Raw genomic sequence first — 24,484 nt, forward strand, 5'->3', positions numbered from 1 at the left:
CCACAAGTCATCAAGAAGTAGTGAGTGCATTCATGAGATAAGATACTTCCAAGGCTTAAGAGTTTTCAAAGATTTTTAACTCAATTTTTAAAATTGAATGGTATGTTAGGCCTGATTATTATATATTTTAAGATTTAAAGTGTGGCCCAGAAGACTTTATGGAAGCTGTTTTTTAAATACTGAGTTGAGTGGTTAATATTGAGTAGTTAATACTGGGAGACATTCCTGTAGACTTTTGGAAGCTTATTTGTACTTCAGTGGTCTTCTTCTCAGAAGTATTTTGTTCTAATGCCTCTGCTTTCATAGGTATATATCCATTGGAAAAAAGACAATATATATCTTTCCGTTTGTTTTTTTGGTGGTTTATCATTAGTTCTAGGGTACATAAAATTAAAATTATATAACAGAGGTGTCCAAAACATTACTGTATATAATGCCATTTAAACTAAGTATAACATTTTAAAAATAAGTTATATATGCCAAAATTACTACTGATTAAATTTACTTTATAAAATCTCGTGCTGTGAGTTGAATTCTCTGACAGCAGACATTGAGGTGGATTTGGGGTGCAGAATGTTTATTAGGGATTCATATTTGTAACAGGAAAGAAGCAATACTAGACACAGGAAAGAAGATAACTATGGCTCTCTCTTAGAAAGGCCTTACCCAACCTGACAACAAGTTAGGGAGTGAAGACCATCTCTCAGGGTGCCTTCACTATAGTAATCAGTACTATAGTATGTAACTATAGTACTATAGAATATGTAACAATGACTTTTCTGGAGGGGGAAATATCTTATTTATATTTCATGGTGAATAGATTCCTATCATGAGTGAGTTCAAGCTATCAAGTTGATGTCAATGGGCAGGGAATTGGAGATACCTGGGTGGAATTGGCTTTTGTTAGATGGCACTCCTCCAGCAGACCATGGGGCACATTAGATCAGTAGGGACAGACTTCACAGTGTTGCTTTGCAAGGTCATGGGATATAGCTTGCTCTATAAGACGAATCCTGGGTAATGACTCTCTCTACACTTGCCACAGAACTTCAAAGAGCTATGGAGTTCCTTCTCTTTAGCAAAGCCTCAAGTCCTTTTCAAAATAACGGAGGATGCTCATCTCTCTCCCACATTCCATCCTTTGCACTCCTCAGGTAAACTTCCATATAGAGTAACATTGTAGCTTGACCCCACAAAGCCAAGAATTGTAGAGACACAAAACATGGCTTCTAGGAAGGTTACTAGATATGATGGTGAGGCCACTGCTGCCTCAGCCCCTTGGTTGCTGGAACTGGATTTTTCTTCCTGTCAGCTGCACATCATATATTGTGTCTCATTTTAGAATTTGTAAACCATATGGGTTCTGTGGCAGTAGCAAAACTTTGCCATTGTAATGTCAAATCAGCAACAGACACCATGAAAATGAATCGGGAGGCTATATTCCAGTAAAACTTTTATTTCGGAAAAAACAGGTGCTGGAATGGGATTGCCAATCTCTGCTCAGGTGCCTAACTTATGAGCTGGAGCACCAGCTGTGTCTCAATAGGGTAATCTAGCATTCCATGAGGCCAGCTGTTTCTGGGCCCTGTGGCCTGTGCTGGGACTTCTGGATGCTACGTTCATGAGCCTATCTCATACTGAGTACATGCTGAGTGGGTCCTGTGATTGGTTAGCCCCTAGATAGTGGCACTGGTTGAGGTTCTGGCAACAGAAAGGCAAATCCATACAGGAAACAACATTTCTTTGACAATGGACTGCTAGCCTTATTTGGCATAAGAGAACCCAAAGTGGTCTATTTGTTACCAAGTGGCTAGAGGATGTCTTAAAGGAAGTATCACATTGAGAGTTCAGTCTTTCATTGTTAGTTTGAACTCTCAGCCACAACAGGAGTCATTGTAGTTGGGAGATAATGCTGCCAAACCCACACATAGCCTTCATCTCTATCACTATGGCCCCCTGGGCTCATGTGTCCATCATGTGCTGAGGACTTTTATATACTTAACCACTTAGCATCAGAGTGGCTGTTAACATGTGATAACACTCCTATTTTTTTCATGTCTCCATCCAAGATTTCTTTGTTCTTATTACTCTTATCCTTTTCTTTTAAGACTATGCTTCTGGTCAAGTTATTCATGGCTGCCCAGGAATTCATATGTACCCTAATGCCTGCCCATTTTTCTCTACACACAAAGTGTCTGAATAGATGCACAGTTCAAATATTTACCCTCTGAGAGATTTTCTCTCAGAAACCACCCCTGAAGGAGGGGCTTCAGTGACATGAGCCATTTACTGCTTCCTTTCAGGTACAAAATTAACCTTTTTATTAACCAAGATTGGGCTTTTTCTTCCTTGTAGGATCTCCCACAAAGCCACAGATGTAAGCTAAGGAAATGACACTAGAACCTGCGTGGAGGAGTCCCACAAGGGGGTTCTGCAGCCTCCTTGCACCTTCAGGTCCGACTTGAGCCCACTTCAAAGGCACCATTTTCAGCCAACTGTGGATTGCTGTTGGGTCAATTCAGCTTACACATTGGTGAATATGACAAGATCCAGCATATGGTGGAGAATTTCAGTTGCACGATTACTGTTGTCTTCATTATGACAGCAATTACCCACCGGTCAGAGACCTGGTGATTGATGTGCACCTATGTCAAGTTATAGATTCCATTTTGCATGTGAAACTGGTGAATATGTACCTGCTTGCTAAGTCCATCCACAGACATAGTGGATCCAGGATAGGTTGGATTTTTGTTGTTTATCTAGTATAAGAGCTTGACCACAAAGCTTGTGTGCTATCTCTTAGTCTTTTGTGTTTTTTTGTTTGATCAGAGCTGGTGCTTTACCATTTGAACTGCAATCGTTAATCAGAGATGAGGGTCTCACAGACTTTCCTGCCCAGGATGGCTTTGAACCTCCATCCTCAGATCTCATCCTCCTAAGTAGCTAGAATTACAGGTGTGAGCCACCAGAACCCGGCACTAGGAGTCTTTCTTATTGGCTTCCATTTGCCTCCATTCCTGTCCTAATGGTCCTTCAGGTTCTACATGTCAAAGTTGACTTTATTTTTTATTTTATTTTTTAAAATAAGTTTTTTATTGTGAGAATACTATACAGAGGAGGGGTTACAGTTACATAATCAAGGTAATGAGTATATTTCTTATCAAGAACTGTTGTCTCTCCTTTGTTTTTCCCTATTTTGTTTAGCAGCTTTTATAAAAAGTGTTTGGGTATTTCTCTTTCTCCACCTGTACATGGTCATAGGTCTATTTGGAGAAGACTGGTAGAATTATTACTGTGTGTATTTGACAAGGGTTATGCAATTCTTCATGCTGGGACATGGCTCAAGTGTGGAAACTTTACTAAAAGGTCTTGACATTATTTTGGAGTGATTGGTCTTAACTTCCTGACCATTCATCTGTGATTTTTTTTTCTCTTCATTTGAGCTATTACTCTTGAGAGCTGCCCATCTACTTTTGATTGCCTCATTCCCATCGCACAGTCTTCTGTTGATCAACGTCACACTTGTCTGTGAGTCAGACCTCCTCAATTGCCACTTAGACTTTGTCACCTTATGTTAAGTATGATCCCATGACATCTGGTAGTTACGTGTTGCTCCCCATCCTCTACCATTAAGAGTTGTGCTGCATTGTAGAGCCTGATCCTTTACCCCACTGGACTGGAAGTAATATGAGGTTAGACCTTTGGCTATGTACATTATTGTATTCTTATACCCTGCCTATTCCCTGGTATTATGTAGGCTTTCAACAAATGAATTAATTGTAATAAAGACATTTTTTGTTAGTTAAATTTAGCATTCATTCTTGGTTCTCAGGTATTTTATATTCAAGATGTAAACTTAGTAATCTGTCAAGTGTGATGGATATGAAAACCCAGATCATCCTTTAAGGAGAGACCTGGATACAGGTGTGCTGTGCTTGTCACGTGACGGAAGGGGATACTGCCTTTGATGAGCTGCAAAACTCAACCAACATGCCCCGGCAGGAGTCAGGGAAGTTCTTGAGATTGATTCTGAGGCCTCAATATCCAGTGTGCTAGAATGTAACTGGGATACCAAGGAATGTGTTCTTTGGGAGCATTGTCTTTACATGTATCATAGAAGATCACAAGGAATAGTGTGAATTTATTGTTGAGGTAGCAACCAGAAACTCTGAACACATGATGATCCATGATGAACAAAGATAAAATTTCTGATTTTCCAATGTGGACTATGGAAAAAGGAAAAAAATTAATTCTGGGAAGAGACTACAATAGAACTCTCATCTAGAAACTGGAAGAACTAACTCAATGATGTTTCCATAGCAACACCCAGAGGCCAGTCCACCTATACATGGCATTAAGGAAACAATGAGAGAGGCTCCACATCACAGACAGCTTCAGAATTGGAATTTCCTCCATAGGTCCACACCTGACCTAGGTGTGTGATATTGTCTCTGAACTTTAATTTTCTCATTTAGAAAATAGACTTAATGAATATCTCATAATCTTTTTGATGAAGATGAGTAATTTTCAACCTATTCTGCATGGTACATAACACATAGAATAACAGCAGTTACATTTAAGGATTAAGTCAGACATCTTATCAGGTACTTGGGGTTATACATAAGGCAGCATAAGAAGCTATTTGTGACCATCCACAAGAACAAGCTTCTTTTCCTTTTTTTCTTTTTTTTGGTTGGTCGTGGGGCTTGAACTCTGGGCCTGGGCGCTGTCCCTGTGCTCTCCAGCTCAAGGCAAGCACTCTACCACTTGAGCCACAGCATCACTTCCGGTTTTCTAGTGGTTTATTGGAGATAAGGACCTCATAGACTTTCCTTCCCAGGCTGGCTTTGAACCACGACCCTCAGATCTCAGCTTCCTCAGTAGCTAGGATTAAAGGCCACCAGCACCCGGCCACAAGAACAAGGTTCTTGTAGCTTACAGTCTATGTTTTTCCCCACCTTTCTACTGTACATGCAAATAAATGATTATCCAAAGTATCCAATTACCCAAGAGATACTTGCGAGAGTGTAGATCTACAATAAGCAAATAGATCCTCCTGTGAGCTATGCTAGAATTTTTGGGGAAAAAGGGAAAGTTTTAATTAGATTTTCCAGGTCATATGTTTACCTGGTAAACTCTAACAATATTTTGAAGGAGAAGGTCCTGTATAATTTATCATATCCCTGTATTTTTTTAACCAGCCAATATGTTCACTTGTAGATTTATAGGCACATTATAGCTATGCATGGAATTATCTGTGTTCTGAAAATAATAAATGAAAAATTCATGAAATAAACAAGAGAGAAGGTCAGAGAATGAAGCCTAGAGAGGAAAATAAGAGCCCACAAATTGGAAGAGAACAGGTAAGAGGAGAGAGACACAGGTCTTTTAACTCATGGATGAAGCAACATCTGTTCACATTTTCCTCAAGAATCTTACAATCATATGAATCAGTAACCACATCACCACTCCTTTTAAGGGCTAGTTTGAGTTTCAGTTCAATCACCTGTGGTTGACTTACAGAGACTTTAGGAGTAGTGAAGGCTTTTCAGTGGAAGTGGACTCTAAGCCATTTGAAGAACAAGCAGGAACTAACTGGGCCAATGTGATGGGAAGAGGGGACAGTTAACATTGCCAAGGTCAATGACGTCTTGCTGAGCCTATTTACCCCCTGATAAATTCAGTTCTAATAATCTGGTAATTATGAAGCTTATTTCTGAAGCTTACTACAGATTATAAAAAGCAAATTATGAGGACAAGAGGGCTTTGCCAATTTCAGACTTACTGGCAGAGTGGCAGAGAAGCTTATCATGAGAGTGTTTGGCTGCGGGGTGGCGGAGGATAGCAGCATGGCCTGATGGCGAGAAGCTATCTGAGATAGTGTAAGGCAAAAGCCTGGAGAACCTAACCGTTTTCTTTCTTTTTTCTTTTTTTGGTACTTTTTTATTGTAAAAATACTGTACAGAAGGGTTACAGTTACATGAGCAAAGTAATGAGTACATTTCCTATTGAGCATTGTTGCCTCCTCCTTTGTTTTTCCCCTACCATTCAGTCCCTCCCACCTCCAAAACTACCCCTCCTCCCCTTTACCCCCTAACGAAGTTGTAAAGTTTGTTTTCAACATTCTGTCTCGTACATCTCATTGTTATGAAGGGTCAACCTGTATCCCTATTTAAGCATTTTGTTTTTTCCCTTCCCCTCCCCGAATTAGAGAAGTGTATATAAAAGATGCAGGGCACTTACATCAACTACAGTGAAAACAGGGGTTAGACCATGGGGGAGGAACGTACAAAGGAACAAAAAAATCACATGGTACATTATAAATACGTTAGAAACAATAACAAGAAAGAAAAAAAATATTTGTGTTCGTATCTTGGGGTTCATTTCACTTAACATCATCTTCTATGGTCATATGTACATAGCTTTTGACCTTTTCTGCTTGTCCTACACATGCTATTTATTGCAAATAAGGAAAACCATTGGACCTATGTTTTCCGTGTGCAAGTCCTCGGCCTCAATTGTTTCTTGATGCTGCTTCTGTATGGTAAGCATAACATTGCCTATGATACGCTGATATTCTGTGTCAGGTACTTTACTTCCATTTTTCCCTAATAACAACTTTTTTTGCTCAAGATTAGCATTCCACTGCTTGAACCTTAGCTCCACTTTCAGTTTTTTCAGTGATTAGTTGGAGATAAGAGTCTCACAGACTTTCCTGCCAGCGCTGGCTACAAACCACAATCCTCAGACCTCAGCTTTTTGAGAAGCTAGGATTACAGGTGTGAGCCACTGGCGCCCGACTCCTAACCACAACATCGATAGTTAGATATCCAAGCAAATGCACTATCAATTTGAATTGACGTCAAATCATTTACACCAGCAAGAAAATGTTTTCTCATGTAAAATCAAAACAGAAAACAACAACAACAACTTAAGTCCAACTTGGTGCAAAATATTCCCCAATTCTTTTGATCGCCATTCTAGATCTTTCCAACTATAATGGAATAACACTTGCTTTCCAACTCCTTTTTATTTTTCTGTTAAATTGAGGCTTACTTAACATTTAGTAAAGTGCACAGATCTGCGGCGTGCAGTTCAATGAACTCTGGAAAGTGTTTACACTCAAGTAACTAGCATCTCAAAAAAGAAACAGAACATTTTTCTCACAGTAGAAAATTTCTTTGAGCCCTTTCCTTGACAATTGTTGCCCACATCATGTGAATTCTGTTTCTATTCAGTATGGTTTGTTTTGGACTTCATGTCCCAAATGAAATTATGAAGTTTTTATTATTTTGAGCCTGATTTATTTTCCTACGTAAAATGTTTTGTTTTTATTTCCCTTTGGCAATATAGGTCACCACTCTACTACACGAGCCAAGTCTAGAGAATTCTTGCTTTAGTTCTGTTTTGTTTGTTTGCTGGTTTGTTTTTTCTTAGATAGCATATCATGGTTTTATCTGGGCTAGTATTGAACCAGGAACCTTCTAATCTTTCCCCCTGAGTAGCTTGGATTACAGGTGTGAGCTGCCATAGTAGACAGAATTCTCCTTCTTATTATATATTCCAGGAAGTACTCCATTATTATCTGTTGTTGAGGATAAACGTAGCACGACTTGCATATCTCTTCTCCTATTGAGATATATTTTAGTCATTATTTTGATTTGGGCTATCATGAAGAAGATTTTCTGAGTGCCTGTGTGCAAGTCTTTGAGTGGATGCAAGCTTCTATTTATCCCGGAGTGGATTTGTTGGGTATTATAATAAGGGAATGTTTAATTTTAAGGAAACTGACAATTCCTTAGAGTGGTCTTGACACTTTATTCCAGCCAGGATATGTGAATGTTCCTTTGGTTCTACACCTTCACCACCATTTCCTGTGGACAGTTTGCTTAGTGTCAGCTCTTCTGGTTATGTTTGAATTGTCTATCATCACGGTTTTATCACAACTCCCCAAATGATTTCTCCTTCTCTTCTATTTTTCAATTGTTTTCTTTTAGCTGCACTAGGATTAGAACTCAGGCCTCACTCTTGCTAGGCAAATATACTACCACTGAAGACATACTTCCAGTCCTTTTCTACTCTTAGATTATTTTTCATGTGATGTTTCTTATTTGTGTCTGGGCCAGCTTCATGCTAGCATCCTTAGCCTCACCGTCCTGTGCAGCTGGGGGTTACAGATGTGTCCCACCATGGCTCCACTCATTGCTGGAAATGAAACCTTGCTAACATTTTGTTCACGTCGGCCTCAAACTGGGATACTTCTCCCCTTATTTCCCAAGTAGCTGGCATTGCACTTGTGAACCGCACATCTGGCCTTTCATTCTCTTTCAAATACAGTTTCAAATCTGATTTTATTTTTGCTCCCTTACCGCTCTAAAATCATTTTTTTGTCAAGGTTTGCATGTTGGCAAACAAAATGGGGAATTCTGAGTGCCTGGACTAGTTCACATAGCTTATCACTCCTGCTTCTTTACAGGTTTCCAGTAACCCTCTTCATCTGCTTCCCTTCCTTTGTTCCTCCTGACTCTTCTTCCCTTCCCTTGTTCATCCTGACTCTGCTTCCCTTCCCAACTTCTAGCACAAATGGCTAAAGCATTTACTCCTCAGCCCTGTTCTTTCTTAGCCACTATCACCCAATCTTGTGCTTCCCAATTTCATTCATTTAGCAATATCTTCTAAGAGCATCAACCAGTGAAAACTCCTGAGGTGAAATCCAGAGCCCTCCACTCCTCTGCTCAAAGGCCTTCCTCCATTTAATTACTGTCAAACACTTTGTACCAGCCAGTGGGACATGATGTGTTACCCTCTTGGAGCTTGTGGTTTATCAGCAAAGCGGACAATAATTACATGCCTATTGCATAATCATTCTAATAGCTGTCATACGAGGTAAGTGTAGAGGCCAATGAAAATCTGTAATAAAAGGTCAATGAGGAGTCCCAGAGAAAATGATATTTAATTTGAAATCTGAAGGATGGGTAGCAGTATGCTGGGCTATGAGTGTATAAAATATCACATTATTAGAAAGCGACAGAAGGAGTATTCAAAAGCAGGTTATTATGTCCCTAACCCTTGAACTTCCCAGCATCATGTAATATAATTCTTGATTTTAGATATTGTGATCATGATTTACCCATACCATAAAGCCCATAGGTAATGGAGCTTGACCTTTTAAATATAAGATCAAGGGCTCTTAAATTTCTTATCTTTTTAAACCTCAGTGACCTTCAGTCTGTTTTATGGCAAATTATATTTTGAGATCTATAAAAAGGAATTCATTTATGAAGAACTGTATTGTGAAAAATTATGCTAAAACATACACATATATTATACAAATGAGTCATATCAGATCACCTGTCTATAGGAGTTTCTATATATCAGACACTGTACTGAAACCTGCAGATGAATTATTTTGCCTAAATGTTGAAAAAGCATAATGAAATGGGGCTTATCATTCCCATTTTGCTCTCAGTGAAACTGAAGAGAGAAAAATCTCAACTTAAGGTCATATGGGCAGTGATTGGAGAAGTCGGTTTTGATCCAAGGACTCAAGTTCCAGAGTCACCTGTCTTTGTAGCCACACCATCATGTGACTAGTTCTGCATTTATTACCTGAAAGATTTCAGGCAACACTGGCCCTAATTGTGCCTTTAGAAGCAGGAGTTACAAAACAAGCAGTGTACCTTATTTTGTTTCCTTTCTGTCACCATCTACACATCCCAGTTGCTCATCCACATCTGTTACCTCTGGAAACCTAGTGTGTGTTGGTAACCATTTCAGCACCTGCTAAGTAAATCACTCATATGTTATAGATGAAACTGTGTGACAGAGATTGCAGATAGGCAACAGTGTAGACAACTTCCTGCCTGGGTTTATGATTGGCAGGCAGGTCCACAGGCTCTACCTCCCCTTTCAGCCTGGGTATCATTACCTAGGTCACTATAGCTTCATAAAACACTTTCTTATTGAAATTATTATGAATCTTCTTCACATCTTAAAATTGCTAATAGACAAGCCTGAGTCCTAATTTAATATAAAAATAAGCAAATATACACATATGGGAAATGAGGAGAATAAACATAGCCAACAATAAATAGAAGCTAATGACTCCCAATTTCTGAGGAATTTCTCTTGCAAACAGCTAATTGAAACATTTCATTGAATTTGTGCTGCTCAGTTTTGACAGTGGTTCTGCCCCTTGTCATAAAATCAATGGCCTTTTTTTTTCTTCTTATCTTGCCCTGCTTTTGCTGTCTGGACTCTGACTATAGGTCCTTCTTTCTCCGCTCTAAGCCTTCCTCAGAGTGTCGGGGTTAAGTGATCTTTTTCATACCACCTGGCCAGACTGTCACAAGACATTGAGAGGCTTTTGAAAATGAGCCATGTTAAATGGGCTTGATGGGGGTTACAGCCACCATTATTGCTATCACCACTGTGATAAAATGAAGCAATAATGACGGGGGAAGGTACTTATCACTGTCTTTTTGAGATCACTTAAGATAGTTTGGGGCTGAAGCTTTTTGCCAAAGATAAATGGAACATGTACAAGATAAATGGTACCACCACAGCATCCTTTGTGTGTGAACTTGCGTGGGTCTATGTTGTTTACTTGTGTGACAGTGAGAAAGGGGAAGATAAAGATAGGCCAGTGAATTTCCAGTTAGTATAAGGTAGCCACCTGCCACAACTCAGAGTAAGAATACAGTAACTTGATTAAAATGAGATAATCAATATGGAGCTATTGGAACAAAAGTAGATTTGAATGTTGTCTTTTTTTTTTAGTTGTCACTCTGCCATCCATTTGCCTTCAGCATATGACATCTTAGGACAGATCAAATTCAGTACTTCAAAATCTGACAAGCTTAGTGGAAGTGTCCCAGAACTAGTTATGTGGAACTCTAGATGCTAGTTTAGTCCTAACATTAGCTTGTAGTGTGCAAGTGTGATTAGGAATGATATATTTAAATATTGTTAACTACACATTCTAGTTGACAACTGTCCTTTGTTTAGCACTAGAGGTGCCAAGTTCTGAGCAGTACCTCGGTCCTGGGCAAATAATCATGGTTAATGATACTATTATTTTTGCACATAGTTTGCAAAAGTCATTGAACAAAATAATGAGTTAGTAATGCAAAGTAACAATGCAAAGTATAACAATTATGAAATGGTTATTATGTGGACTGTATCTTGGTTCAATTCCTAGACTTGGAAAGTCTCAAAGGACAGCAAAAAGGGCCTTATGATTTAACCAGGAAATACCTGGTATTGGCCCCAAATAAACAGATAATAGAGAGAATAATAGTGAACACCTACACTAGTACAGTGTATACAGAATGCAAATTCCAACTCAGTTCCAAAGAAATGGAGTGCAAGAAGAAAAAACTTTCCAAATTAGGATTCAAAGACATTGACTTATAGTCTGACTTCTCTTCTACTTTTATACTTGGAGCATTGGCTTTCTAAATTATAAGTCGTGAAACTTCACACAATTATTGCAAAGAAATGAGGGTAAGATTGTGCATGTGTCTGCTCTGGGAAAGCTGCTCAATATATGTTAGGTTCTCTCCTCACAGAGTATAGTCCTCTACTTCATTTATATCAGAAAAGAAAAATGGTACTTAAGTTCCCAAGCATACTCTCCTCTGATTTATGTTTACAAAATGTTCCTCCCTTTCTAGAGAGATCCATAGATCTACAGAAGATAGACAGACAGAGAGACCACATGTAAGAATTTGTGCTTATAGAGTGGCTTTATATTCATAGCAAAACTGGGAGCATAGCACAGGGATTTCACTGTACTGCCTGCTCCCACACATGCCTAGCCCTCCCCAGTGTCGCCATCATTTATTGTAATTGATGAACCTGTGTTGGAATGTATGCATTCTTTATATTATGTTTCACTGTTAGTATTGTCTGGTCTGTGGGCTTGGACAAATGTATGACAGTATCCACCAGAACGAGTCCTACTGAGTAGTTTCATTGCTATTAGTATCCTCTGTGCTCCACTACTTTCCCCTCCCCTGCCCTCCGTTCTGGCAACCATTCATTTCCCTTACTAATCCCTAGCTTTACCCTGTCTGGAATTCTATAGCTTAGAACTCACACAAAATGTAGACTTTCAGATAGTAGGGGGCTTATATTTCTGTCTCATTGTTTATAGGTTTTCATGAAGCAAACCACTTAATCTCTCCAGACCTCAATTGTATCACCCATACTAGGAAGAACTCAGAGAAATCTTGAAATTGGCTTAAATTCTAACATTGTACTATTCTAAATCGTTCTTAGTTTTTAAGCTCTTTATTTACATGATTGTATAAGTGACAAAGAATAGGGAAATGAACCCAATGTTCCTACCACTCAAGTCAATAACTTCGTACAAAAATTCCATGACTATTAACTATTACAAACTCAGTGTGAAAAATGTATTTCCATTCACTAAATAGTAAAATGGGATTCACTTAATCCTTTTCCTAGAGACAAGTATAATACATGCTTAACCCATGACATTTGGCAAGGTGACAACATTGACAATATGAAGTTTAATTCACAGTTGTCAGTATTTTTCAATTAAAAAATGACATAAACATTGCAGGATGTGAGTTCTAATCTAGAACCAGGAGCAAGTGCCTGCTACGTTGCTTCATAGGCCCCATTTCTTTCTGTGGAAACCAGAATTCATGCTGAGGGCTGCTGAGCTTATAACGGGTGGCGATTTACTCTAATATTCTAATAATTTAATTTTAGCAATACTAGGAAATTGGGTCAAAACCAACCATAACATAGGAATTTTACAAAACCTGGTGAGGTATAAGCCTTTTGCATAAGGTATCAAATACTTAATTAAAAAATTAACATATAAACTCTAGGCAACAATTTTTCTTTTCTTTCTCTCCCTTTCTTCCGTTCTTCCTTCCTTTTTTTCCTTCCTTCCTTCCTTCCTTCCTTTTTCTTTCTTTCCTTCTTCCTTCCTTTCTCCCTCCCTCCCCCCTCCTTTCCTCCCTCCTTCCCTCCCTCCCTCCTTTCTTTCTTTCTTCCTTCCTTCCTTCCTTCCTTCCTTCCTTCCTTCCTTCCTTCCTTCCTTCCTTCCTTCCTTCCTTTCTGCCTGCCTGTCTTTCTTTCTCTCTCTCTGTATCTCTCTTTCTTACTGGCTTCTTTTAAATTTTTTTTAAAGTCACAAACACCTTTTAATCTTCACAATGATGATCATTATCTAAATCTATATTGCTTATGAATTCTAACTTTGTCCTTTTTTATTTAAACAAATGTTTTGCTTACACTTTCACATCATTTCCTTGACTTCTTATTTCCCTGGCTACACATCCTGGCTAATCAGTTGATCAAATAATTATGATGTTGGCACTAGCACATTGTGTATTGTGGGCATCCTTGTCAAGGATTGTTTGTCCACAATGGAATTCTATGCCTCCATCAGAAAGAATGACATTGCCCCATTTGTTAGGAAATGGAAAGACTTGGAAAAAATTATATTAAGTGAAGTAAGCCAGGCCCAAAGAAACATAGATCCCATGGTTTCCCTTATTTGCAATAACTAGTATATGTCTGAGACAAGCAGAAAAGGTCAGATAAGCTGATGCTAGGTGAAATGAACCCCAAGATAAGTATTCAAATGTTTTTGCTTTCATGCAATTGTTTCTAACATATTTATAAGATTATTTCTTTGTTGCTTTGTATGTCCCTCCCCCACAGTATAACCTCTGTGTTCTCTCTATTTGATATTGGTATAATTTGGGGAGGGTAAGGGAAAAAACAAATCATTTAAATAGGGATACAGGTGGACCCATTGCAACAATGAGATGTACAAGTCCTTATGTCGAAAAACAATCTTTATAACTTTGTCTGGGGGGGGAAGGAAGGTGAGGGGACTGAGGGGATGGAGGCTTGGCAGGGGAGAGATGGGAAGGGATGGGAAGGGGAAACAAAGGAGGAGGCAACAATACTTGATAAGAAATATACTCATCCTGCCCACATAATTGTAACCCCTCTGATGGTATTTTCACAAAAAAAAAAAAGTAGAATTGTTGATCCATCTCTCTATAAGCTTGTTTGCCCTTGATTCTGTAGGTATGTATGTCTGCTTTTTATGCCAATACCACATGGTTTTGGTGTATATTTTATAATATATTTTTAAGTTAGGGAATGTGATGTCACCAGTTTTATCAACACAAAGAAGCAGCCCATGGAATGATGGTCATCAGGAGATGGAGAAGGAAGGAACAGAGAACATTGTTGCTTACACAGCTTGCTAAATTTCAGAGGTCTGTATGCAACATCATAGTAAACAGGAAGCTCTTGTGTATGAAGAATTTTGTCCAGAGGGTTAAGCTTCTGTTAAGTGTTTTTAGACACAAAAAGTACTTCAGACACAATAACACTTGATGGATATGTTTATTTCCTTGGTTGCTTTAAAAAAAATCTTTCCTTTTTCTTTCTTCCTCTTTTTCTCAGTCCCTCCCATGGCTATTTTTTCATTCTTTGACCAAACTTTAGTTTCTCAATTAATTCTTCAATCTCTTGTGCTAAAGTCCTAATTTTAGGCATCTAAGAATGAAGAGAGTATGAAGGGGAGGAAAACATTAAACGTTTAAAGGGATATGATATAGTGGAAGAAGAAAACCATGAACTTCGTTTTCTTAATTCTATTTTGTATGCCCAATGGATTACTACTTTGTTGTATTTTGCTGGCATTTTCATTCTATTCTTTAAAAAAACAACAACAAAGTAGCAATCAGCATTTGCTAACCGTGTCTTACTTTAATTCTTTCCACTTTGATTTGTGATCAAATAAAGGTCAAGTAGTGTGGTACTTCTTCCACTTCCTCTGAGAAGGGGAGAACTCCATCACCCCAACTTCACAGCCTGCTGTTGCTTTGCAGTTTATGTTTCTACAAATGGAAAGTGTCCTGCAGCTGAGATATGAGTGTAATGCTAGAAGTCCTTAGTGCCACTAATCTTTGCCCTGTGGCACAGCTATAATTATCCGACAAGGAAACTCAGTAGAGTTTACCAGGACAATGCCATGTAATGACACAGTATTTATAGGTAGCTGTGGATTATTGTGTAATTACACTGAGTAGATCCAAAAGTAATTACTAGCATGCTGCCCCTGGGGTTTAGAAGGAAGGAATAATCATGTGTGCAGACCTCCTTCTTTCAAAGCAAATCCCTCCTGGAGGGGTTTCCCAGCAGGAAGGGAGCAAAGGAGCTTTAATGAGTCTATGTGGTCAAGCACTTTGCCTAAGAGCACTGCTGTTAACCCCACTGCTCTGGCCTGGATCCAACTCAGAAAACTGTATTTTGCTGTCCTGTCTCTTTCATTCAACCTCAGAATTTTCAGTGCAATGTGACTGTTTGCCCTTCTTATTCATAAACACTGCTATCCATTCTATGTCCCCCAGTTGAATGCCAAGCCAGCATCTGCTAGACAGTGTGGAATACTGAAGACTGAAGATGTACTTCCTTGTTCTATGAATTTCCTACTCTGGTAGGGACATGAAGATTGCTTAAAAATGTAGAGAAGGCAGAATGGAATGACTTCTTTAAGAAGCTAAGGAAACAGAAGTGAGAGTGGTCAATTTCAATAGAGTATTCATAGATGACTTCTTGGAGATAGGCAATGAAATACCCGTTAAAAACTGCTAAGGAACAAATAATGGAAGAAGAGGGAAAGAATTCCATGAGTAACTTTATTGAGGCATGAAGGAGGGGAAAGAGCCTGGGAAAGGACAAGGAATCAGGCTCATTTGGGATATCTGTCCACGAGATGTTCAAAGGTGGAGTGAGGCCCCATCTTGGAGAGATCTAATGGCCAAAACAAAGTTTTGGACCATTCCTAATGGAAGAAAGAAAGGTGGTTAGAGATTAACTTGAATATGGCTTAATATGGCTAGGAAGGGAGGGTGAGGCAGAAACAGATTTCAGGCTAAATGGACTGTAACAAGGTCATCACATATCAACTTACAAGTCAGATAATAGCTGAAACTTTATACATTTGTCTGCCATTTTCCCACATCCCCTCTCCTGGCCCCATGAACCATGGTATAGATAAGTAAGAAGTAAAATTACATAGCACTTGTTCTGGGCTTCCTTCATTTATCTCAGTGCCCTCCAGATCCATCTATGTTGTTGCAAAGCAGGATTTTAGTCTTTTTGACAGCTAGATAATACTTCATTTCATGTAAATGGAGTGTGTGTGTGTGTGTGTGTGTGTGTGTGTGTGTGTGTGTGTGTGTATGCATACCACAATTTCTTTTACCTTTCACCTATCAATGGACATTTAGGTTATTTCTATATCTTAGGTTATTGAGAAATTTGGACATTTCCTTGACATTCTGATTTGAATTTTTTAAAACAAATTCCTGGAATAAACAGAAATCAACTCTATGGCATTGTGTTTGTAGCTAACAATACCATATAGTATACTTAACATTTGCTAATAGACTAGATTTTGTGCTAGATGTCCTTACTAAAAACATTCAAAAATGATAATAAAGAGGTGAGAGAAAACTTTGAGAGGTGACAGATGTGTCTATATCCCCAATGACAGTGTGTTCTTACCCCCAGATACCTAGACCTGTGTGCATTAAATATATATAGATTTTTAAATGCTAATTGTGCCCCAATAAAGTAATTTTAACAATAGGAGGGGAATTGGGACTACTAGCTGACCAGCTCTGGAATATAAAGAAGGGTTTACAGGCAACATTACATAGATTAGTCAGCAGATCAGACTTGAACTGGAAAAAGTGAGGATAAGAAAAAGGCATGGTGTGATGGAAACAGTATTGCATGTCATGAGAATGGCCTTGTTCTGTGTGAACTTGCTTAAGTACACAGAGGAGGCCACAGAGGAGGGGAGCTCATCCTCAACAGATAGACAGTGTTTCAGGAAGGCTTTCCAATCCATTTTAATAACAGGAGAGATGATAGGCCATGAACCAATGGTTCTTGTAGAAAGCAGGAAGGCACTACCCATCTCTAATCTTCCCTTTCTTCTTCTAGCATGAAGGCGTTTGCACTGTGCATGAAGCTCAGTGGAACAGTACTTGCCATGCATGCTGGAGGCCCTGGGTTCAATCCTCAGCACTCACAATAAAAACAATAAAGATATCAACTAAGAAGAGGACAGACAGCAAAGTTTCCAGCTAATGCATGCCATCTTCAACAATCAAAAAAAAGCAGAGATGAGCTCTGTCTAAAACAGGCTTCTGAATATACAAAATCTGGCAAATGAGACTATTTGCTTTCTCTAGGGCCTCTCTAGGAGCTTATCTTCAGAATAACAGTGCAGGCTATTCGTATCAAAGCACCCTGCTGCAGTGTGCTGCCTGTAATTACTGCTACTCTGTTGAATCATGAGACCACCCACCACATCCTCTCTCCCCGGCCCACACTCAAACCCTTTCTCCTTCCTAAGGCGGGGGGGCAACCAAGCAGGTTTATATTTGTAAACACACTTTAAAAGTGTGCTGTGCAAATTCTAACTGTACATGTCAAATGTAATGATCTGTACGTGGAGTGTGTGTGGGAGTATAAATTAGTAAGGTCTTTTGGAACATGCTGTGTCCTCTCTGGTGTTATTATATTTGGCTTTTCTGCCTTCAAAAGAAATGTGGGTGCCTGTGCTTCTTAGCCTTCTACTCTCTTATTAAGTAGGGATGATTCGACAATCATAGAAAACACCTCCTGCGCACAACTCCAGTGCTCTGTTCTTGGAAGAAGATTTTGCTGCAGAAACAAATAAATAAAACAGATACAATTCCTCTTTGTGCTCATATTTACATAGAGAACTATATTCAAAATAATGAGGAAAATAAATAAACCACAGAACATTCATTTTGAATATATGTTAGACTGCGTCTTCATGTCACAAATGGGAAAGAAACTTGTACATTGGCAAGGAAAAATGTGAATGCCTAAAGCTGAAGCTGTTAGGTGTGATTTCCAGGGTGGATGACAATTTCTCTCTCAAGGTCATAATTGGCATTTGGTTCCCACATCCTGTAGAGTCTGTAGTTTAGGACAGCACTATGCAACAGAATATGAAAACTATGTGCAGAATTAAAATGTTTAAGAATCCACATTTTTAAAAAAGTGCTATTAATTTTAATACAATATCAATTTAGCTCAGTATAAACAAATAGCATATATACTATATATATATTTGCCACAAATGCTGTCAAATAGTATGACAAGCTTAGTAGATTAAAAACAAAAACAAAATGTAAGTCTTTGTTCAGGGACTTAAACCCATACTTCTGGGAACTTAGGAGGTAGAGATGGGAGGATCACATTTCAAGGTTAGCCTGGTCCAAAACCAAACCAAACTAAACCTTAACAATAACAAAGAGAAAATTAAATGAGACCCTATCTCCATCTTAAGCCAGGCATGATGATTTGAGTCTATAATCCCAGCTGTATGAAAGAACTAAGTAGGACTGTTCAAGGCCAACCAGTACAAACACCACAAAGACCTAACCTGAAGAATACACTCAAGTGAAAAGGACAGAAGGTATGGCTCAGGTGGTAGCATGTCTGCCTAGCAAGTGAAGCTTCCTGAGTTCTAATCCCAATAAACAAACAAACAAAGGGCAACCCTAGAATTAATTTTCTCGGAGAGAGGGTTTTGAAGGCTAGCATCTGAATTCTATCCGAATAGGGCCAAAGTAGAGTTGTTAGTAGGGCTTCTCTTGCTGTGAAGTTTCTATGGCAGAATCACTCCTTTCCTCTTCTAGCTTCTGTTAGCTACTGGCATTTCTTGCTTTCCAGTGTCACTATTGACATCCCTGCATCTATGGCCACTTTGCCTTCTCTCCTTTGATATGTCTCTAAAGCACCCCACTCTTAAGGAAACATGACTTTTTTAGGGTCCAGTGGACTATCCCAAATAATTTCTTTGCCTTAAATGCATGTGAAATACCCTTTTCCAAATGTGGTAACATTTACTAATTTAGAGTTTAAAATGTGATAGCTGGAATGTGGGCATTATTCAGACTGCACCATATAATCAATATACAGTACATCTATGCTAACTTGTGTGTGACATTTTTAATGGCTTATCATTGGTGCTGTATTTAATTAAATACATTTAAATTTAGATAAAAGTGTTTTGTACTTCTTTGGGCTTTACAAACTCCTTCTGGTGTTATTGGCGTTTGAGTTCAAGGCTTTTTGTTTGCTAGGTGGGAACTCTACTACTTCAGTCACACCTCTAGCCCTATTTTGCCTTAGTTATGTTTTCAGGGTGGGTCTTGAGATTTTTGCCTGGGCCCTGCCTCAGACCTTAATCTTTCTATCTCCATCCCCCTGGGATTACAGGCCTGAGCATCCTCTCCTCCCACCAGCTTTCCTTACTCTTTTTGAAGTAGAGGCTCATTAAATTTTAGCCTAGGCTACTCACAAATTTTGATCCTCTTGATCTTTGCCATCAGATTAGCTGGGATTATATGTATAACCACCATGCCTGGCCCAGGTTTTAAAATCCAGCTTAAATGAAATAAAATGGAAAGCACAGATCTACAAGCATACTTACTACATTTAAAGTGTCCATAGTCACGTGGGGGAACAACAGGACAGGTACAGGAAAACCAAGTTTCTCTCCTCTTTCCTCAAGCCAATCAACTATATAGGTGTGTTTGGTATTTAAATACACTGGGTTTCCAAAAAACAATTTACTTCTGAGCCTCACCATCACTGTACTGGGCAGTGATTACTTCCTGTATTTTGTAAATGAGGGCTCAGGCCTAGAGAGGATAGACAGGTTGGCAATGATACATGGATTCTAGTGGTGGGTATAAACTTGCCCCTGGATGTATTTCCATAATATCATACTGTGTTGTTTTCTAATTGCATGTTTCCACTGCAACCATGATAATTTCCTTCTCATTCAGGAGGAGTTCATGCTTGTTTTAACAATAACTTTGCCAAAGGCTGCATCCTACCTGAAAACATTGCTAAATGAAATGAAGCCATGAACGCAGTGGAATCTACTAGTTCTTTCAGTTAAGAATTATAACATTTAAGCCAGGCACTGGTGGGTCACATCTGTAATCCTAGCTACTCAGGAGGCTAATATCCCGTGTTTTGGAGCACAAACCTGAGCAGGAAATTCCTCAAGACTCCATCTCCAATTAACCAGCAAAAAGCTGAGTGGGTGCAGACATGGCTCAAGTGGTGGAGCACCATCCCTGAGCAGGCAAACTGAGCAAAAGTGCTAGACAAAAACCTGCATTCAAGCCCTCTAACAAGCAAACAAAAACAAACAAAATTGTTTTGCTATAATTGAAAGAAAACTCTCTATAAAAATACAGTTCTGTTGATGGTGCAAATGAAGCGATACTGCACTAGCATCTGCAGTTTGTTTCAATTGCATCTGTTTTATAATTTTGGTTAAGAGAAGAAACATGCACTTGGATTATTTGATCATTTTTATAGAACATTTAATGTGTTATTTCATGGATCTCTTGAATAGCCCTTAAAACTAGACAAGAACAATTACTTCGTAAGTCTATCTGGATGAACGGTTTTAAGGATGGAGCACATCCTGGTGTATGCTTGTTAGGTCAAAGGAATAAAAGGAAAATACAGCAGAGGAACAGCATAGGAAGACACGTAGATAGAAAAATTGATGAATGCCTTAATAGAAAATATATGGAAACTTACCAGAGTGTAATGACAGGGACAGAAAACAGCCTGGCCCATGGCTGCAGCTGTTAGAGGCATCAGAAGCCACAGGTTTTGTGTGTAGTACATACAGCCTTATCAACGTCAAAATTCTGATGACTCAGTTCTTTTTCAGCAGCTGCTTTTGACATTTCAGCTCTACAGAGTTCTGAGGACCCTCTTCTGTGTCAAACAGACATTCCATCTTCTCAGCTGAGCCTCCCCCATCGCCTCCCTCCTCCCCTCCCCATCCACTCTTCATGTGGTGCTATTGCTGGTGATATTGACAGACTAAAGGATTGCTCATTCCCCATGGCCCCACAAGGTAAATTAAAAAAAGGAAAAGTCAAAGCTATTTCTGGACCCTCTCGCACTTAGGGACTCCCAACTCAATACATCTTGGTTGCTTGGAAATGATGCTTATTAATAAGCAGGGAAAGCACAGTTCGTTCAGGAGGCTTCAGGGTCACCTATTTAGGGGGTAATTTACTTCCCATACTCACTTTTTACCTTGGATTCCTGTAAGTTGCAGAGCACAATGTATTTGAAATTAGCCAATTATCATTATAGATCTTCAAATGCAATTTGTGATCAATAGAATCTGGGAACAATTTCCAAAATCCTTTCAAGTTCTAACATGGGAAATTTTGTAGCAATTAGCACACCAGTCCAGAAATAAGCACATACAAGTTCGGTTTAACTACTTATTCTTTTATTTCTGAAAATAAAATGTCAAGAAAGAGGGGCAGGGGAAAAATGGCAAGAATAGAGTTGTTATAGACAGAGAACTGTGCCTGCAGCTTAAGAAATGTACAATTAAGTGAGGAACCTTCTGGTTAAGTGTCACTTTGTCTCTCACCAGAATCCAGTCAGCTTGGCACCTTACAGGAGACATGTGACCTCCAGAACTATGGTCAATAAATTTCTTTCTTTTTTTATTTTTTTTGTGATAGCAGTCCAAATGGACTAAGGCAGATGCTGTGGACTGACATTCACATTGCTTAATCCCATTCAGCTGACCATATAAATAAAAGTTTTCCATTCAAAGGAATAATAAGAAGAAAATAGGAATAGTTCCTGCCAGACATTGTCAGAAAAAAAGAGAAAGAAACACAAATGATAAACCAAGGCTACAATGCAGAATACAAAGTATGCAGGTCGCACCATGGAGCAGATAACAATTAAAGGTCAGTACAACCTTAGAATATCAAGGACATTAAAGAAAAAATAATCTCTTGAGGTCAAAAGATTTCAGAATGAGTTAAAAAGCTTGGAATAGAAATAGTAACACAGCAGGATATGATGCAAATTGAGCTGACAGAGTTTAAGTCTCAAGGAAAAATGGGAAACTTTCATAAATAAAATATATTAACAATAGCAACAAGGGACAATAGATGCATTGAAGCCCCAGGGAGAGTCTGAGGAAGAGACTGTGGAAAGCCACCAAAACAGAGGGGAACCAGCGAGAAGAAAGCCCGGGGTGCGGAATTAACTTAAAACTCTCACAAGTGCATCACTGAGGTATCATCTAGAAAAGTAGCAGGATAAATTTAAAGTCATAAAAGAAAAACATCACAAATAAGTGAAAAAATACACATTTTAACCCTGGAGAAAAAACCTGAACATTATCCTAAAATCTTGAAAATTGAGCTTGAAAAAAATCCAAATATCTGAAAAAAATCCAGACAGAATTTTTTAAAATAAATGAGATTGTGTTCAATATTTTAAGGCTAATTTCTGGAGTGAATAATGATGTAGAAATAAAACCTACATAAGGACCCCAAACATTAAAATAGTAAAAGATAGAAGCAATAAGACAATGTGTTTGCCATTTAGAGCAAATGTGTGAACTTGTACTGCTCCAGGTAGATGAAGGAAATCATCAACATTGAGGTAAGTCACTGTGATACATAAAAATAACCATTAGAAAAACTGAGATCATGTGGTGAAAGAAAAGAAGGGGGTACAAAATGTGAATGTAGCTGTATAGATATTTTACTGTTTTCTGTGTAAAGATTAAAACTCAAAAGGTTTGAAGACTGTATCTCAAGTTACAGAACTCATCAGTAGACTAAAAAGACGAGCATTCTGAATTAATCAAAATAAAACCACAGCCATTCAAGCATATTTCGAAAAATAAGAACAAGACTTTGGGGGCTGGGAAGGTGGCTCAGTGGTAGAGTGCTTGCCTTGCATGCATGAGGCCCTGAGTTCGATTCCTCAGCACCACATAAGCAGAAAAAAGCTGGAAGTGGTGCTGTGGCTCAAGTGGTAGAGCACTAGCCTTGAGCTGAAGAGCTGAGGGACAGTGCCCAAGCCCAGAGTTCAGGCACCATGACTGGCAAAAAAAAAAAAAAAAAAAAAAAAGAACAAGACTTTGATCTTCATACATGGTGATGGATTAACTCAACATAGCTGCCATACAAATAAATGATAATGGGACACATTCTAGGAGTGACCCTAGAGATTAATAGAGAAGGAAAGTTCAACTACAGATATATGGAATACACATCTAAAGTAGGGATTTTGAGAAAGTGATATTGATCCTAGGAATATATGGTTCACTAAATTTTGGAAAATTTGCCAATACAACCATATGGCATTATAAAATTTATGAGCATCTCTGTAGATGACAAAAACCAGTTGGTGAAATTTGCCATTAAATTTTATAAAAATTAATCATTAAAAATTTAGATCCCTTGGATTTTTCTCCCTGCCTCTGTTTTCTCTCTTTTACTGCATACTCTCATCAATCTTACTTAAAACTAAACATAGAACTACCATGTGAACCAACAATACCAGTCTTATTCAAAAGATTACAAATCTAGATATAGTCAAGCCACTTGCACCACCATGTTTATTGTGTACTATTCACCAGTAGCCAAGGAATGGAAACAGCCCAATGCCCCTCAGTTGGATGAATGGAACAAGAAAACACAGTGTATATGCACAATGGCATTTTACTCATTTATTAGGAAGAATGAAATTACATAATTTGCAAAGAAATGAGTGAATCTGGAAAAAATTAAGTGAAGTAAGTCAGACCCAGAGAGACAAAGAATCTATGTTTTCTCTCATAAGTAGAAGCCAGAACTCATTTACAAACGGGAGAGTAAACATAGACAAAGCTGCATGCAAGTATCACAGATGTGTTAACTGACTTATGGTATTTTCAAGGGAGAATTCAAATGATTTAATTCTTTTGAAAAACAAATTCACAGTCCAACAAATGAATACCAAGAAACTGACATTTGAAAGGTGTGGGGTGGATATCAAGAACAAAGAGAAGGTGTGAATAAGACAGTCGTAATATTCAATGCATATCCAAGAAAGGTAAGAACATTGAGTGGAAGGGTTTGGTTAGGAGGAATAAGGTGAATGATAAAAGGGATGACATTGATCAAGATGCACCATATTCATAACAAATTTTTTGAAGAGTAACTCCTTTGCACTTAATGATACTTAATGATAATACAAATACAATTAAAAGCAACAAAGTTTGGTTAAAGGAGAAAAACCAGTCACATTTCCTTTATGAATAGCTATAGACTAAAAATGCTAGACTACCATATTTAGACCTATTAAATTTTATTCTAGTATATAAATGTTTTGTTAATAAAGAATAGAGATTTATAAAATGAACAGCAAATAAGGAAGACTAGTGATAAAGAGTTATGATTATATTTGAGAGGGACTTAGAAAAATTAATGGAATTTATAATATTTGAAAAGGTGGAGAATACTTGGAAGGAAAGACAGCATTTGCAATATCAATGAAAATGATAAACTATAAAAAGTTAGGTTTATCA

At 38.3% G+C, this 24,484-nt stretch overlaps 1 long non-coding RNA gene across 1 annotated transcript; it reads left to right on the top strand.

The window, feature by feature from the left end:
- The first annotated feature begins 4,343 nt into the window (after positions 1 to 4,343).
- On the top strand, positions 4,344 to 17,554 carry LOC138835583 (uncharacterized). The gene is made up of 3 exons (XR_011374657.1): positions 4,344 to 4,435; positions 5,221 to 5,363; positions 17,017 to 17,554. It is a non-coding gene; the product is annotated as an uncharacterized lncRNA (long non-coding RNA).
- Positions 17,555 to 24,484: the final 6,930 nt, after the last annotated feature.

This window comes from Dipodomys merriami, unplaced genomic scaffold (assembly GCF_024711535.1).
Source record: "Dipodomys merriami isolate MVZ:Mamm:240054 unplaced genomic scaffold, mDipMer1.0.p SCAF_24, whole genome shotgun sequence".
Classification (NCBI taxonomy): Eukaryota; Metazoa; Chordata; class Mammalia; order Rodentia; family Heteromyidae; genus Dipodomys; species Dipodomys merriami.